This window comes from Adiantum capillus-veneris, chromosome 24, assembly GCF_014529385.1.
Source record: "Adiantum capillus-veneris isolate H3 chromosome 24, ASM1452938v2, whole genome shotgun sequence".
In the NCBI taxonomy this organism is placed as follows: domain Eukaryota; kingdom Viridiplantae; phylum Streptophyta; class Polypodiopsida; order Polypodiales; family Pteridaceae; genus Adiantum; species Adiantum capillus-veneris.
In genome coordinates this window covers 73,508,690-73,523,097 of record NC_140954.1, presented here as the reverse complement: position 1 = coordinate 73,523,097, position 14,408 = coordinate 73,508,690, and positions in this window count along the sequence as shown.

The following is a 14,408-nucleotide window of genomic DNA, read 5'->3' as shown; positions in this document are numbered from 1 at the left end:
TCTCCAGTCAAGCACTCTTGCTATGCTCATTAGGAATCTATTCTCATGAAATGCTCACTATGTCTATGCTATTTTCCGCTCCACACAAGTTACTAGGCCATGAAATTTTACATTTATTCTTACATAATCACTCATGATAGCTTAGCATAGCTTAGTAATTAGAATGGTAGAGGAGATGAGCATGCATTGGAGCTTGTATCTTGGTTGGATTTTCATCACAAGCCAAGATTTTGTTGGTGTAAGCATCCCTTCTCACAAGCTTGGAGTAGATGAAGAGCTTTCCATTAAAGCTTGAGAAGAAGATAGACTTTCTTTACTTCACAGATGAGCTTGTGTGAGCATGTGTGTAATAAAGCCTTCACAAATCAGCCCTCTCTTTCATCTTGGTTGACCCCTAATGCCACTTACTCATGATGGCTTCCTATTGTCCCTTGAAAAGCTTGGCCAATAGCATTTGAGTAAGAGTTCTACTCTTGTTGGCTTCTTATTGGCCTGTGAATATTTGAGCCAATAGCCTTTGAGAGGCCCAATCAAAAGCCTTGTGATAAGTGTACACCCTGTACGCCTTTTTGTAAATGATCAAATAATAAATTTAATTATCTAAATTCCTATTGGACCTTTTAGTCTTCTGGCCAATAGAAATTAAGTAAATTTAGGAGTTGCTTAATTTTCATTGGGCCTTTTGACTATCGAATAGTCTTTTAGGGAGACTATTTCTTATAAGTTGTTTTTCTAAGCATTTATAAAATAAGCAATTTAGTTTAAACTAGGTGAGCCCTCATTAGTCCACCTCTATGTCCATCCAATAGGATTCAGGCAAGAATTGGGGGTTTTCCTGCATGCCTGGCATGTGTCCTATTTGCTTTGTGGAAAGTGTAGTGTGTGTGGGTGTGTGTGTATGATTCCAAGTCTTCCCTCTTCCAAGTTCGCCCTTTCCTTTGTCTTCTTGCTAATTGTTTTTGTTGACTTCTAGAGTTAGCACTTTTAGTCACTAAGCCAAGTTCCCATTGCCTATGACCTCTAGAGTTAAAAAGTTGGAACTTTCCCTATGGAAGTCTTAATGGAGTTAAACCTAGACGTCTTTTAAATTCCATTGATTAGTTTTCTCTTTGGCAGTCCATCTCCATATGGATCCCTAGTTCCCCTCTTATGGATCGCCTGTTGAGACCGGTCTGGCAGCCTTTCTAATATCCAGCCTTTTCTCCCCTTGGTATTTTCCCTATATTAAATGATCAGTTTAATATGAGAAAATAATTTGGGAAAGTAGATATTAGGTTTTTATGACATTGATACCAATGCAACATTTAATGGTCTAAATAGCTTGTAATAGAGGAAAATAACTTAACATAGTGAGCATTTCATTAATAGCAAGTTCCTAATGAGCATAGAACATTGCTTGGTTGGAGATAGCAACATTAGCATAACACCTAATTAGTTTGGCATAACAATACTTGAAAGAGGGATAGAAATAGAAACAACTATTGAGGATCGGATTTACACGGACTGGTCCCCCCTCCATTAGGCATTTGTATTATAGCTTCTCCCATTAAGAGATACTTTCTACAATACAATTCTTTGTGTTCCTTGGTAAAAACTTGTTGGTACAATGAAGATGTAAGCTTCATGCACCGAACTTACATGTGATACTACATAACATCAATTCCCTCACGGACTCAGACCCAAGACCTCACACACCTTCGAAGATGGTGAGAACTAGCAGGGTATAAGACTAGATGTAGAGGAAGAAGAAGTATTCTTACGAGAAAGAAGTATTTCTTCTCACATAATCACTCACAATAGCTTAGCGTAGCTTACTAATCAGCATGGTAGAGGAGATGAACATGCATTGGAGCTTGTCTCTTGGTTGGATTTGCATCACAAGCCAAGAGTTTGTTGGTGTAGGCCTCCCTTCTTGCAAGCTTGGAGTAGATGAAGAGCTTTCAAAATTAAATCTTGAGAAGGAGATAGACTTTATTTTACTTCATACATGAGCTTGTGTGAGTGTGTGGAATAATGCCTTCACAAATCATCCCTCTCTCTCTCATCTTGGTCAACCTTTATTGCCACTTACTATGCTGGCTTCTATTGGCCCTTGAAAAGCCTGGCCAGTAGAATTTGAGTAAGAGTTTTACTCTTGTTGGATTCTGTTAGCAACCGCCACATGCTACAACGATTATGATGTTAGCAGCGGCTAACACAAACTACACCGATTATGCATCAAGCGGGAGATATGCTATGTATGTGACTTATCTTGTATAAGTTCTTGGGCTCATTGGGAGTTCCACGATTGTATATGCTATCAAGAGGGCCCAGACTTAAACCCATAGTAGAATGGATTATGATGAAAGACTTTATAAAGAAGCCTTTATGCAGGGAGGCTTCATTAATATGCTTGAGTATCCACTCTTGAGGATCCACTTTTGAGAGCTCGAGCTCTCTCTCTCTCTCTCTCTCTCTCTCTCTCTTGAGTGTTTACTCTATGGATGGCCTAGCCTTGAGCTTAACGCCCATGCTTAAGAGGCTAGTGCTAATCCATTGTAATTAGAGAATCATTTCTTAATCTAATATCTACTTTCTCATTACTCTACTTCTTCTATTCCATTATGTCATGAAGTAGTTTCACCTTTCTCATTACTCTAGATTTGAGTATGTGTGATGAATTCTTACTTATTAACCACTCCTATCCTTCTATGAGCATTTGATTTGTGATATTTAACATCTCTAATTAGGTTGATTAAGTTGGTTTTATGAGACTTTAGCACCATACACCTTGTGTGTGTAGCTTTTGATGAAACACCTTGATTGGCATGTGGTGATTGGAGAGGCCAACACCAATGCAATTAGTGTGTTCTTGTCATGAGTGTGCTTTGGGATTCTAGTCTATGGTAAGTCAGACTTTAGTGGGCTTAATGTGTGTAGATGATGCTTGATTGATGATGTGATTAGAGTTAGTGATTAATGACTAATCTCTATTGCATTGGATGAGCATACTCTTGAATCCTCTCATTCGATACATCCGATGCTCGTGCTTCCATGCCCTAGCCGGGTTGTCGATCCTAGGATTGATAATTTTGTTGGTCTTGGGTTGAATAGACTATGTTACAATTGTCCCTAACATTTGGCGTCGTTGCCGAGGATCGATAACTTAAGCTAGTGAGTATAGGATCTTTACAATTAATAGAGTAATTTTATTATTAATTTCATCACTAATTTCATTGGTTTTGAGTGTGTGTAACTCAATTTTGGTTTGATTTGATGATGTTGTGCAAGTAAGTGAAGTTAAATGTTGACTTATGAATACCCCAAACCCCCAATTTCACTAATTTTATACTAACCCTTACTAATTTTGCTTCATTTCCATGCTAATTGTACTAATTTCATGCTAATTATACTAGTTTTTTACTAACTTTGCTAACCTAAACGCTAACATTTGAAGTGTAATGTATGTTCAATCCCCTTATAAGAGGTGGAATCATCACTCTAATCAAGTTACTTGTGCTAATTTATGCTGAATTGGATGATTTGACTGTTTGATTTTTGGCCTACAATGGTCAATTTTTGGACCAATTTGATGGTGCACACACTTGTGTGTGCAATGATGAATCTTCGCATGGAGCAAAGGAATAGCTTGGAGTGTGACTACGATGTAAGTGCACTCACTTGCTCATGTCAATTCTTTGATTGATTAATGTGGTTCAATGTTGCTAATTATTTGCTAAAATTAGGTGTGTAAATCAATTGACCTACACTTTGCACCTAATTTGATTTACTTTGAATGAAATTGATGGTCAAATTTTGACTAAAGAACTTTGTGTGTGTCAAGAAAATGCTTAATTCTCATCAAGAATTCATGTGTGTGCATAAAAATCATTGTGTGTAATGCACCAAAGAGGAAAAAAAATTGCCAAAAAATTCAAGTGTGTGTGTACCTAATCTTGAGTGTGTGCATGCATAGAAATTTATGGAATTGATGGTATATGAGTATGCAATCATGTAATTGATATGTATGTTAGGCTAATTCAATCATTGGATAAGCTTAAACGCCAACAAATTGGGCAAAGATTGAGTGTGTGTGCCCATTCAAGACCAGTTGATTTTCAATGATTGATGGTCAATTGGGGCACCAAATGCTTTTTGATTGTAAAATGGCATGAAAAGTGTGTGCAATCATTAGGTGTAAGCCTAAATTCATTGTCGATTAAGCCAAATTTGAACTTTTGTGCTTATTTTTTGAGTGTGTGCATTGCTTGATTGGGTCAAAATAGTGTTAATTTTTAGAAATTGAGCATGCATGCATTTGTTTATGCTAGATTAAGTGTGCAATTTTAGCATTACGATGAAAAATCAATGGAGTATGTGCATACATTTTTGGCCTAAATTTGGGTGTGTCTGCCAACCAATGGCATGTACAATCCAATTTGTGAATGAACATTTGGTATTTTTATCAATTATGATGATGAATTGGCCAAATAATTGATGTGTAACACAAATTGGCTCAAAAGATTGAGATAGATCACTCAATCAAAGCTCAATTGTGGAGAAATTTTGTATTGCCATGCTAATGATTGATCAATGTGATGAACACAAAAATTTTGCATTCATTTATGTCATAAAAACTAATATCTAATTCTCCTAAATGATTTTCTCATGTTAAACTGATCATTTAATATGGGGAAGTGCCAGGGGAGAAAAAGCTAGAATATTGGTTAAGCTGGTAGACTGGCCACAGTAGGGATCCAAAGGAGAGAAAAGAGGGATCCAAATGGGGGGCCATCTGCAATAGAGAAATGTGCAAAAATGGGCTTAAAAGACCCTAAGGTTCAGCCCATTAAGACTTCCAAAATGCTAAGGTTCCAAAATTCAAAGGTTGTGTCCAAAGGCCAAACATTAGGGAAATTGGATGCTTTGTGTGTGTCCCAAAAGTCTTCATGCATCCCTACATAGGAGGGGGCGAGCCCTAGTTGTAGGAGATGAGAGAGAAACTCATACATATACACACATACACACAAGCTCCCTTTACACAAAGGGAATGAGGGACACATGTTAGCTCCCTAGCCGAGATGCCCACAAGGTGTACTCAAATCCTATTGGATGACCTTGGAGGTGGACCAATGAGAATTAGGCTAGAGTAAATCTAGTTTAATAAATTTAAATACACTTAATAAAAAAATCAATAAGAATCAAGCTCTCTAGAAGACTATTGGATAGTCTCCCAAGGGGTCCAATGAGCATTCAACAGCCCAATGGCTTGCTTGATTCCTATTGGTCCGGAGGCAAAGGGGTCCAATGAGAGTTTAGTTGCATTTATTAATTACCTAAAGCTCTCACAAAAGGGGAAAGGGGGACACATGTCAGAAGGCTATCACTTATGCTCCTGAAATCCTGTTGGTTACGCTTGGGGAGGTCCAATAGGGCTGCAGCATGAGCAATTAGGAAGAGAGGTCGACCAAGAGAGAGAGGGGGCTGATTTTCTGAAGGCACTATTCACTTACACACTCACACAATATATGTGTTAAGAAAAAAGACTCTCTCTCTCTCTCTCTCTCCTTCTCAAGCCTTAATGGAAAGCTTACCACCTACTCCAAGCTTGTGAGAAGGTAGGTCTACACCAACAACTCTTGGCTTTGTGATGCAAATCCAACCAAGAGCCAAGCTTCAATGCATGATCATCTCCTCTACCATGCTAATTACTAAACTAAGCTATGGTAATATGAGTGATTATGTGAGGAGATGTACATCTTTATCGTAAGAATACTCCTTCTTACTCTCAATCTACTCTGATACCCCACTAGCTCTCTCCATCTTCGAAGGTGTGTGAGGTCTTCGGTCTGAGACTGTGAGGGAATTGATGTTGTGTTTGATAAGTGTTTAGCTTAGTGCATGAAGTTTCCATCTTCATTGCACTAGCTAGTATTGAAGGAACATAAAGAATTGTATTGTAAAATGTCTCTCTTGATGGGAGAAACCATAATACAAAGCCTTTTGGAGGAGGGACCAAATCCATGAAAATCCGGTCCTCCACTGTTGTCAATTGCTTAAATTCTCTCTCCTTTGAAGTATTGTTCATGCTATCTAACTAGGTGTTATACTTTTTGTTGCTCTCTCCACCCAAGCACTCTTGTTATTCTCATTAGGAATATATTCTAATGAAATGCTCACTATGTTCATGCTATTTTCCGCTACACACAAGTTATTAGGCCATTAAATGTTACAATTTGTGTGCTTAATTGTAGGCAAAAATCACTCAAGTTTAAACATACAAACCAAGATGACAAATCCGACAGGGTTTGGATGATTAGGGCTTTGAAATATGAGCAATTAATTTTGTGATGATTAAAAAAATAATGGATTTGAATTGACCATGTTTTGTGCCAATTGGGTTTGCCTAATTGTAGACAGTGATATGAGAAACTCATGATGAAATGATTGAAAATTGAGTGTGGTTTGGAAAATTGGAAGTATTGAATTACATTATGTGTATACAATGCATGATTTGAGGTCATTTTTGGATTTTGTAGTCATTGTTTTGGAAGAACATTGGGCATCAATTTATCTATGGCTTCATAATTGGAGAAAACTGTAACAAAAGTGTATGTGCTTATGTACATTGGTGCCAAATCAATCAATCAAGACTCGCGAGTGCTTGAAAGGCTATGGTGGATAATTTTGAGAAATCATTTTGATGACTAGCGAAAGAACCAAATAGTCGGATTTGTAAATACAAGAAAAAAAAGGCTAAAAATGTGAACCAACTTTGGAATAGGAAAAACACTTATGACATTAAAATTCTTTTGTTAGCACATATAATGTGCATTTGTGCATTCTCTCTCATATTTCTATGTTATGCTTTCTTTTTCTCTCCTTGCGCCTCAATAGCATCACCATACACACTCGTCACGCACATAATATTCATGCTAGCATGCCTTCCGAATCCCCAAAGCAGCGTTTAAAAAATGTGTGTGTGTGTGTGTGAGGGAAATTTTTTGCCAAGAAATCGATAACAAATATGTCTTCAAAGTTCAAAGCCTAGGCCCATATTATACACACCTATTTTCTACCCGTGGTGGCCTTGTCATCTTCTATTGTGCACTTGCGTTGCCCACTTGCTCGAAGATGGCGTGCTACCTACCAACGCACACATGACCCACTTGCCCCTACTAATCGGGCCCACCCACCTCTGCTGCCTTCAAGAAACTCACCACACACTACTCACATACACATATGTGTTCGATCGTAGACTGCACCGCTTGGCCTGGCTTGGTGCACCTCACTTACACACGCTACCTCCCAACGAGGTCACACACGCATAGGCACACTTAGGCTTAACCCTCGGCTGCTCTTGTTGTTGCGATAATGCCACATCAAACAACACACACACACACACTCCGCGTTGGCTCACATCACGTACTCACTCACACATCCGTTTTCAACCGGCCCTAACCCACCACACACACACGCGTTGTCCTACCCATTTACACACACGCACACACACACACACACACACACACACTAGAGATTCCTTGAGCTGCTGATTCATACCCATACCGCTCGCTGCCACCCTTTCCCTTGTCCAAACCTTGCCGACTGTGCCAATACACAACCCGCCTTCTCGGCCCCTGTCTCGCGAACACTCACATGCGACAAAACATAGCGGGCCACCAATTTTCAAAATGAAAAAAATAAAATATTGGGAAAGGGTGGTTCTTACGCGTCTCCTCTTTTGAAATCGAAAATCAAGAAAAAGGGGAGCCAAAAACATTAAGAAAGTGAATCATGTCAGAGACTACGAGCTTCAATGAAGACTCAACTAAAAAGGCCATTGCCAATGATTCAAGAACCACATTTCACCTTGAGCCTTGACCGAAAGTTCAATTTGTGATAATATTTTCTCTCTCCTCTACAAAAGGCCGCTGATTCAAGAACCAATTTCACCTTGAGCCTTGACCAGTCAAAAGGGTATAAAAAGTTCAATTTGTGATAATCTTTTCTCTCTCCTATATGACAAATGTACTTCAAGCATCAAATTTGTATACACCTTCCAATTGATGCTTGGAAATTGCAGGGATGGCATTCAAGTTTTGGAATTGTGATGAGGATCATCTTTAGTGCTCACCTTGATTGAAACCTTCACTACATTGTAAGACAAATTATCTTGGCATACATGAGAGCTTTAGTTGAGATTCAATGCATTGATGCATGGTCAAGAGTGTGGATTAAAATTTGAATTTAACATTTCTTGTACCTTTTAGTGCTTGAACTGAATGCAGATACCTTGCATAGCACTAAATTGAGCTTTTTGAATGATCATGGGAGAGCAGTAAAATTTCAAGCTTATGATTGATTGTGTGAATGTTTTTAGTGCTTGTATTAATTGACAAATACTTCCATGCACTAACCATTGAGCTATATTTTGAAGGGATGTGGCAAGGTAGAACTTTCCATTGATCCAAGAAGGGTTCATCATTGCAAAACTTGGCTATTTAGAGCCATTCTATTTCTTTGGATTAAAAGTTGTATACATGCTAGCTCATAGCTTGGTCTAAAGTGTTTTTTTTTTCATTCGAGCTAGTGTTTAGCCAACTTTTTTGAGAACTTTCAAGTACAAAATTTGGCTATTGAGAGCCATTCACTTCACTTTCATTTCATCAAGTTGCAGTCATCTCTAGCTCATAGATTGCTCTAAAAATTGTAAAACTTTTTTGAGCTAGTGTTTAGCCAACTTGTTTGGAGCCTTATATTGTAAAATCTGGCTTGAAGAGCCACTTCATTTCATCAAAGTTGCATTATTTTCAGCTCTTGGCCTATTTTTAATTCCATATTTCATTGAGCTAGAAACTAATCTACTTTGAATCATGCATGAGAGATTGTAAAAATTGTAAAATTTGCTTATGTAGAAGCCCATTATCTTCCATTTTTGATGTGTATGCATAAATTTGCTATCAAAGAGCATCATGTGCATAATCAAATGCACTTTCTTTCTTTGGGTTTTTTCCCTTTGGTAAATTTGGGTATGCAAGACCCTAGCTTTAGGTTTTCATTAACACTAGAATGGTAACCTAACAAGACATAAAAGTGTCCTTTCAGGGTTTTGGGAAAAAAATTCCAAAACCATAGTAGATCCACTAATTTGGAAAAATCCTTTCATGAGCTTATAGTTCAATAACTACTACATATGAAAAAAATGAGAAACTTGTAATTTTTCTCATCCCTTGGTCACTACAAGCCTCCAAAGTTGATGGACCAATGCATTTTGCCCAAAACAGCAATTTCTTACGGTTGATTGCATATAAATAAGACTGGGGATTTTTGTAGGACATGAGATAAAATGCCCCGTTAACTTCAATGGTTTGGTGACCAAAACATATGGTTGCTTTTACCTCACTATTTTTGTTTTGGTAAAAATAAAATAGGTACAAAAAAGTTGCATTTTTGACATTCTGCGGACCTATCATCAAAGTTTCTATAGTCACGCTCAATACAGATACTATATGCATGTTTTCTTAGTTTCCTTTGGACCTTTGGATTCAAAAGGAGCCATGGAGCATGTCAAAAGGATAATGGATCTCTTACAATTGGAACCTTGGGGGCAATGATAAAGTGCTAAATACAGCAAACATAAAAAAACTGGGTTTAGCATTATGACCTCTAGAAACCTATAAAAACTACTCAATATCTAGCCAAGTTTGTAGTCTATGATTAGATATGGTTACTACCTACAAAATACACACAATTGGCCTAAGAAACTAGCAATATTGAGAAAGTTATACTTGCTACTCTAAAATGTATCATATTCTTCAGCAATCAAAAAACTCAACCATCATCATATACTACGCTATATAGCATATTAGGTCCCCCAAAACTCAAGGAAGATTAGCTTTATGTTATACATTACACTTACACACTCAAAACTGAATTTGGATATCAAGAAAGCCACCAAAAAAATCATAAAAGTGCTAATTTTGGCCAAAAACCAGGATTATGCAATTCTTATAAATCGGTCATAACTTTCAATTTTAACACTTAGCTTTCCCTACAAGCATCAAAACATGTTGAGAACTATGAAGGCCTAACCTCTAGCCATCTAAACCTCACAAACATGAAGTTTAGAGTAGTATAGTTGCCAAAAATTGAAAAAAGCCCAAAAACAGGACCCGTTTTTTCACACAGTTAAGGGTTAAAAATGTTGTGCAAGAGTAAGGTTAATCGTGAGATCGATACAAAAAAAAAAAATGCTAAGTTTTTTTCAGCTCATAAGGCAACTTTGTGGATATATAGCACCTAGAAATTCATTTTCATACTCTTCAAATAATTCAAGCAAAATGGTCACTTAACAGGACACAAAAGTGTCCAAGGACATAAAAGTGTCTTGTTACCATTCTAGTGTTAATGTTTTTTTGGTGTGGTTTTGGATTTCAATAAATGGCCTTTGGAGCTTGTGTTTACACTTAGCTTCAATTAACTTGGATTGTAATAAAAAGATCAAGAGACTTTTCTACCAAGTGGATGCTTGCTCAAGGATGCACAAAGAGCATGAATAGGTGAAATCCTTCCATGATATTTCTCTTTTGTTCGTCTCTTCATTATTTATGCTTGGCTTAAGTAATTTTTGCTTCTAAGCTATGGTTCTTTTATGTTCAAAAGCTAAGCATACTAAAGTTTGAACACTAGCTTTGTGAATATTAACTCATCAAAACATTAGGTTTTATGTGTGCTAATCATAGGTAATTGGCCTTGACCTTAGGTTAATATAGGTTCATTTCTCATTAGTTCTACGACTCTTAGTGATAGTCTTAATACTTCATTCAATTTTAACATGATCTAGGGCTATGATTAGGTTTTAGTCCTTTAGTCCATTTTCCATTAGCATCTCATCTTGGAAGCAATAAAAAAGTGCTAAAAGAATGAAACAATGCAGCAAAAAAGTGTCAAGAAAAGTTAGAAAAAATGCTACTAGACATGTGAAAAGAAAATATATATGTTATGTTGTGTCTTTGTGATGCCTAGCCACTTATTGGGACTTGGTAGGCAAGGGGAATCACCTTCGCTCGCTTGGTCAAGACCCTAAATCGATGCCTTGGGCTAATAGGGGTTAGCCGTTGCATTGGTAGGCTAGTAGGCTTTTGGAACACCTTCTTGAGGGTTCAAGGAGCCAAGAGTCGTACCTAGACTTGCCTTGGGGTGGTAGCCTTGTATTGTGCTTTACTTTTTTCTATAAATGACAAAAACAAAACTTCCATGAGCTTCAAAAAGCTGTGACAATGTACTAATAGATTAGGAGCTTTTTTATAGCCCGTAGACATGATAGGCTTGAATGATTTATTAAGATTGGTCACATAGTTTTTAGGCTAGTAGGTTTATTAACTTGAATCAGCCTAGGGTCGTCATTGATTTCTTGTTTTTCATGCATAAAATTGAAATTCAAGTGGTTTAATCTTCATGATAGTTTAAGTGTTTTTTTGCTTTATGTTGTTTAGTTTTTGACTATGATTCACCCATATTTTAGAAGCAAAAAATTCACTTTGACATGATTTTTCATTGTACTTCATGTTTTTATTTATCCTTGTTGGCCTTTGATGCTCATTACTTGTTCTTTTGATTTGCATCTCAACATTATTTCCATGGACTTGATTTCTACCATGTCATCGTGTTTTGCTTCACCGCCGACAAGGACGTGCACCAAATTAGGAAGGGGGGAAAGTTAGCAGTGGCTAACACATGCTACACCTATTATGTATCAAGCCGGAGATATGCTATGTATGTGACTCACATTGTATAAGTTCTTAGGCTCATTGGGAGTTCCAAAGCTGTATATGCTACCTAGAGGTCTCAAACTTAAACCCATAGTAGAAGGCATTGTGGTGAAAGCCTTTATAAGGAAGACTTTATGCAAGGAGACTTCATTCTTGAGTATCCACTCTTGAGGATCCACTTTTGAGAGCTCTCTCTCTCTCTCTCTCTCTCTCTCTCTCTCTCTCTCTCTCTCTCTCGTGTTCACTCTATGGGTGGCCTAGCCTTGAGTTTAATGTCCATGCTTAAGAGGCTAGTGATAATCCATTGTAATTAGAGAACCATTTCTTAATCTAATCTCTACTTTTTCATTAATCTACTTCTTCTATTCCATTATATATGTCAAGAAGTAGTTTCACCTTTCTCATTACTCTAGATTTGAGTGTGTGTGATGGATTCTTACTTATTAACCACTCCTATCCTTCTATGAGCATTCGATTTGTGATATTTAACGTCTCTAATTAGGTTGATTAAGTTGGTTCTTAATCTTGTAATTAGTGAATGTACACTATTTTTTGCTTGTACGTGAATGGGTTTTATGAAACTCTAGCACCATTCGCCTTGTGTGTATATCTTTTGATGAAGCACCTTGATTGGCATGTGGTGATTGGAGAGGCCAACTCTAATGCAATTAGTTTAGGCATGTTATGAGTGTGCTTTGGGATTCTAGTCTATGATAAGTCGGAATTTGGTGTGATGCTTGATTGATGATGTGATTAGAGTTAGTGATTAATGACTAATCTCTATTGCATTGGATGAGCATACTCTTGAATCCTCTCATTCGATACATCTGATTCTTGTGCTTTTATGTCCTAGTCGGGTTGCCAATCCTAGGATTGATAATTTTGTTGGTCTTGGGTTGATTAAGCTATGTTAGGATTGTCCCTAGCAGCTTCCTATTGGCCCGTGAATATTTTACCCGATAGCCTTTAAGAGACCCAGTCAAAAGCCTTGTTACAATTGTGCACCCTTTTCCTCTTTTAGGCTCAAATAACAAATTTAATTATCTGAATTCTTATTGGACCTTTTAGTCTTCTGGCCAATAGGAATTAAGCAAATTTAGGAGCTGCTTAATTCTCATTAGACCTTTTGACTGTCCAATAGTCTTTTAGGGAGACTATTTCTTATTGGTTGTCTTTTAAGCATTTATAAAAAAAGAAATTTAGTTGACACTAGCTGGGCCCTCATTGGTCCAGCTCTATGTCCATCCAATAGGATTCAAGCAAGAATTGGCGGTTTTCCTGCATGCCTGACATGTGTCCTATTTGCTTTGTGGAAAGTGTAGTGTGTGTGTGATTCCAGGTCTGTTCTCTTCCCAGTTCGCCCTCTCCTTTGTCTTCTTGTTGATTGTCTTTTGTTGACTTCTAGTGTTAGCACTTTTAGTCACTAAGCCAAGTTCCCATGGCCTATGACCTTTAGAGTTAAAAAGTTGAAACTTTGCCCTATGGAATTCTTAATGGAGTTAAACCTAGAGCTCTTTTGAACTTCATTGATGTACTTTGGTCTTTAGCAGACCATCCCCATCTAGATCCCCAATTCCCCTCTTTTGGATCCCTTATTGAGACCGGTCTGACAACCTTTATTTTACCTATATTAAATGATCAGTTTAATATGAGAAAATCATTTGGCAAAGTAGATATTATGTTTGCATCATCCATATCCTTTTGCTCATCCTTAGGCCTGATTTCCTCATCCATCCTTGCCTCATCCAAGGTTTCATCCATGGGCTCTTTTGGCTCCTGAGTGAGTACACCTATCATTTGAGTTTTCAAAGTTAGCAAAATATTAGAACTTACTTAAGACAATCATAGATAATTGTATCTGAGATCTGAGCAGCTGGATCCAGCAATATATTAATGTCCAAGTTTTCCAGAGCCAGCTTTCTGGCTCCATCTATAAATGGTATCTCTGTAAGCAAACCATCCTTCATTGAAAGTAGAGTATCTTTGTTGCTTGCATCTATGGATAGGGTCACATTGCATTCTCTTTGCCTCTCAGACTCCACTTCTACTTTTGTTTTCTCCTTAAGCTTTGCTTCCCTTATGTCTTCTATTTGGCAAGCAACCGTCTCTGCCCTTGCCCTTGTATTAACATCATGTGTGACATCTACAACTGTGACTTGTGGAAATATCTCAGGGGGGTATAGCAAAATTCCCCTCATTTTCTTATCCCTGTAGACATTGGGGACCAGAAGTTTCCCATACCTCCACCTTACCATTTTTAGTGTCTCACTGTCTTTGTCCATTATAGTCACCCTATGGGCATGGGCTGCTACAATGGTCATGTCACTGAAGTACGTACTCAAGTAGAAAGTCCTCTGCTACTTCCTGTAGCGCCATCAATGCAACCACTTTCCACCTTTTAGTGCCCTAGGTAGCTTCTTCACAAATGGACCTCACCATCCTCTGAAAGGGCAGCTTTGGTATGCACAAATCAACACATTTCTATGCCTTCTTGATTTCTCTAAAAAGTCCCATGCAGCTCTGTAACTTTTTCACCCTTGGACCTTTCAAAATTTTATTTGGTTTTCTAGGTCTCTTCTTTGGGGTTGCAGATCTGCTACTTGCCTTAGCTGCTAACCCTGGTCCCTTGGCCACCTTCCTTGCAGTGGCCTTTGTTCT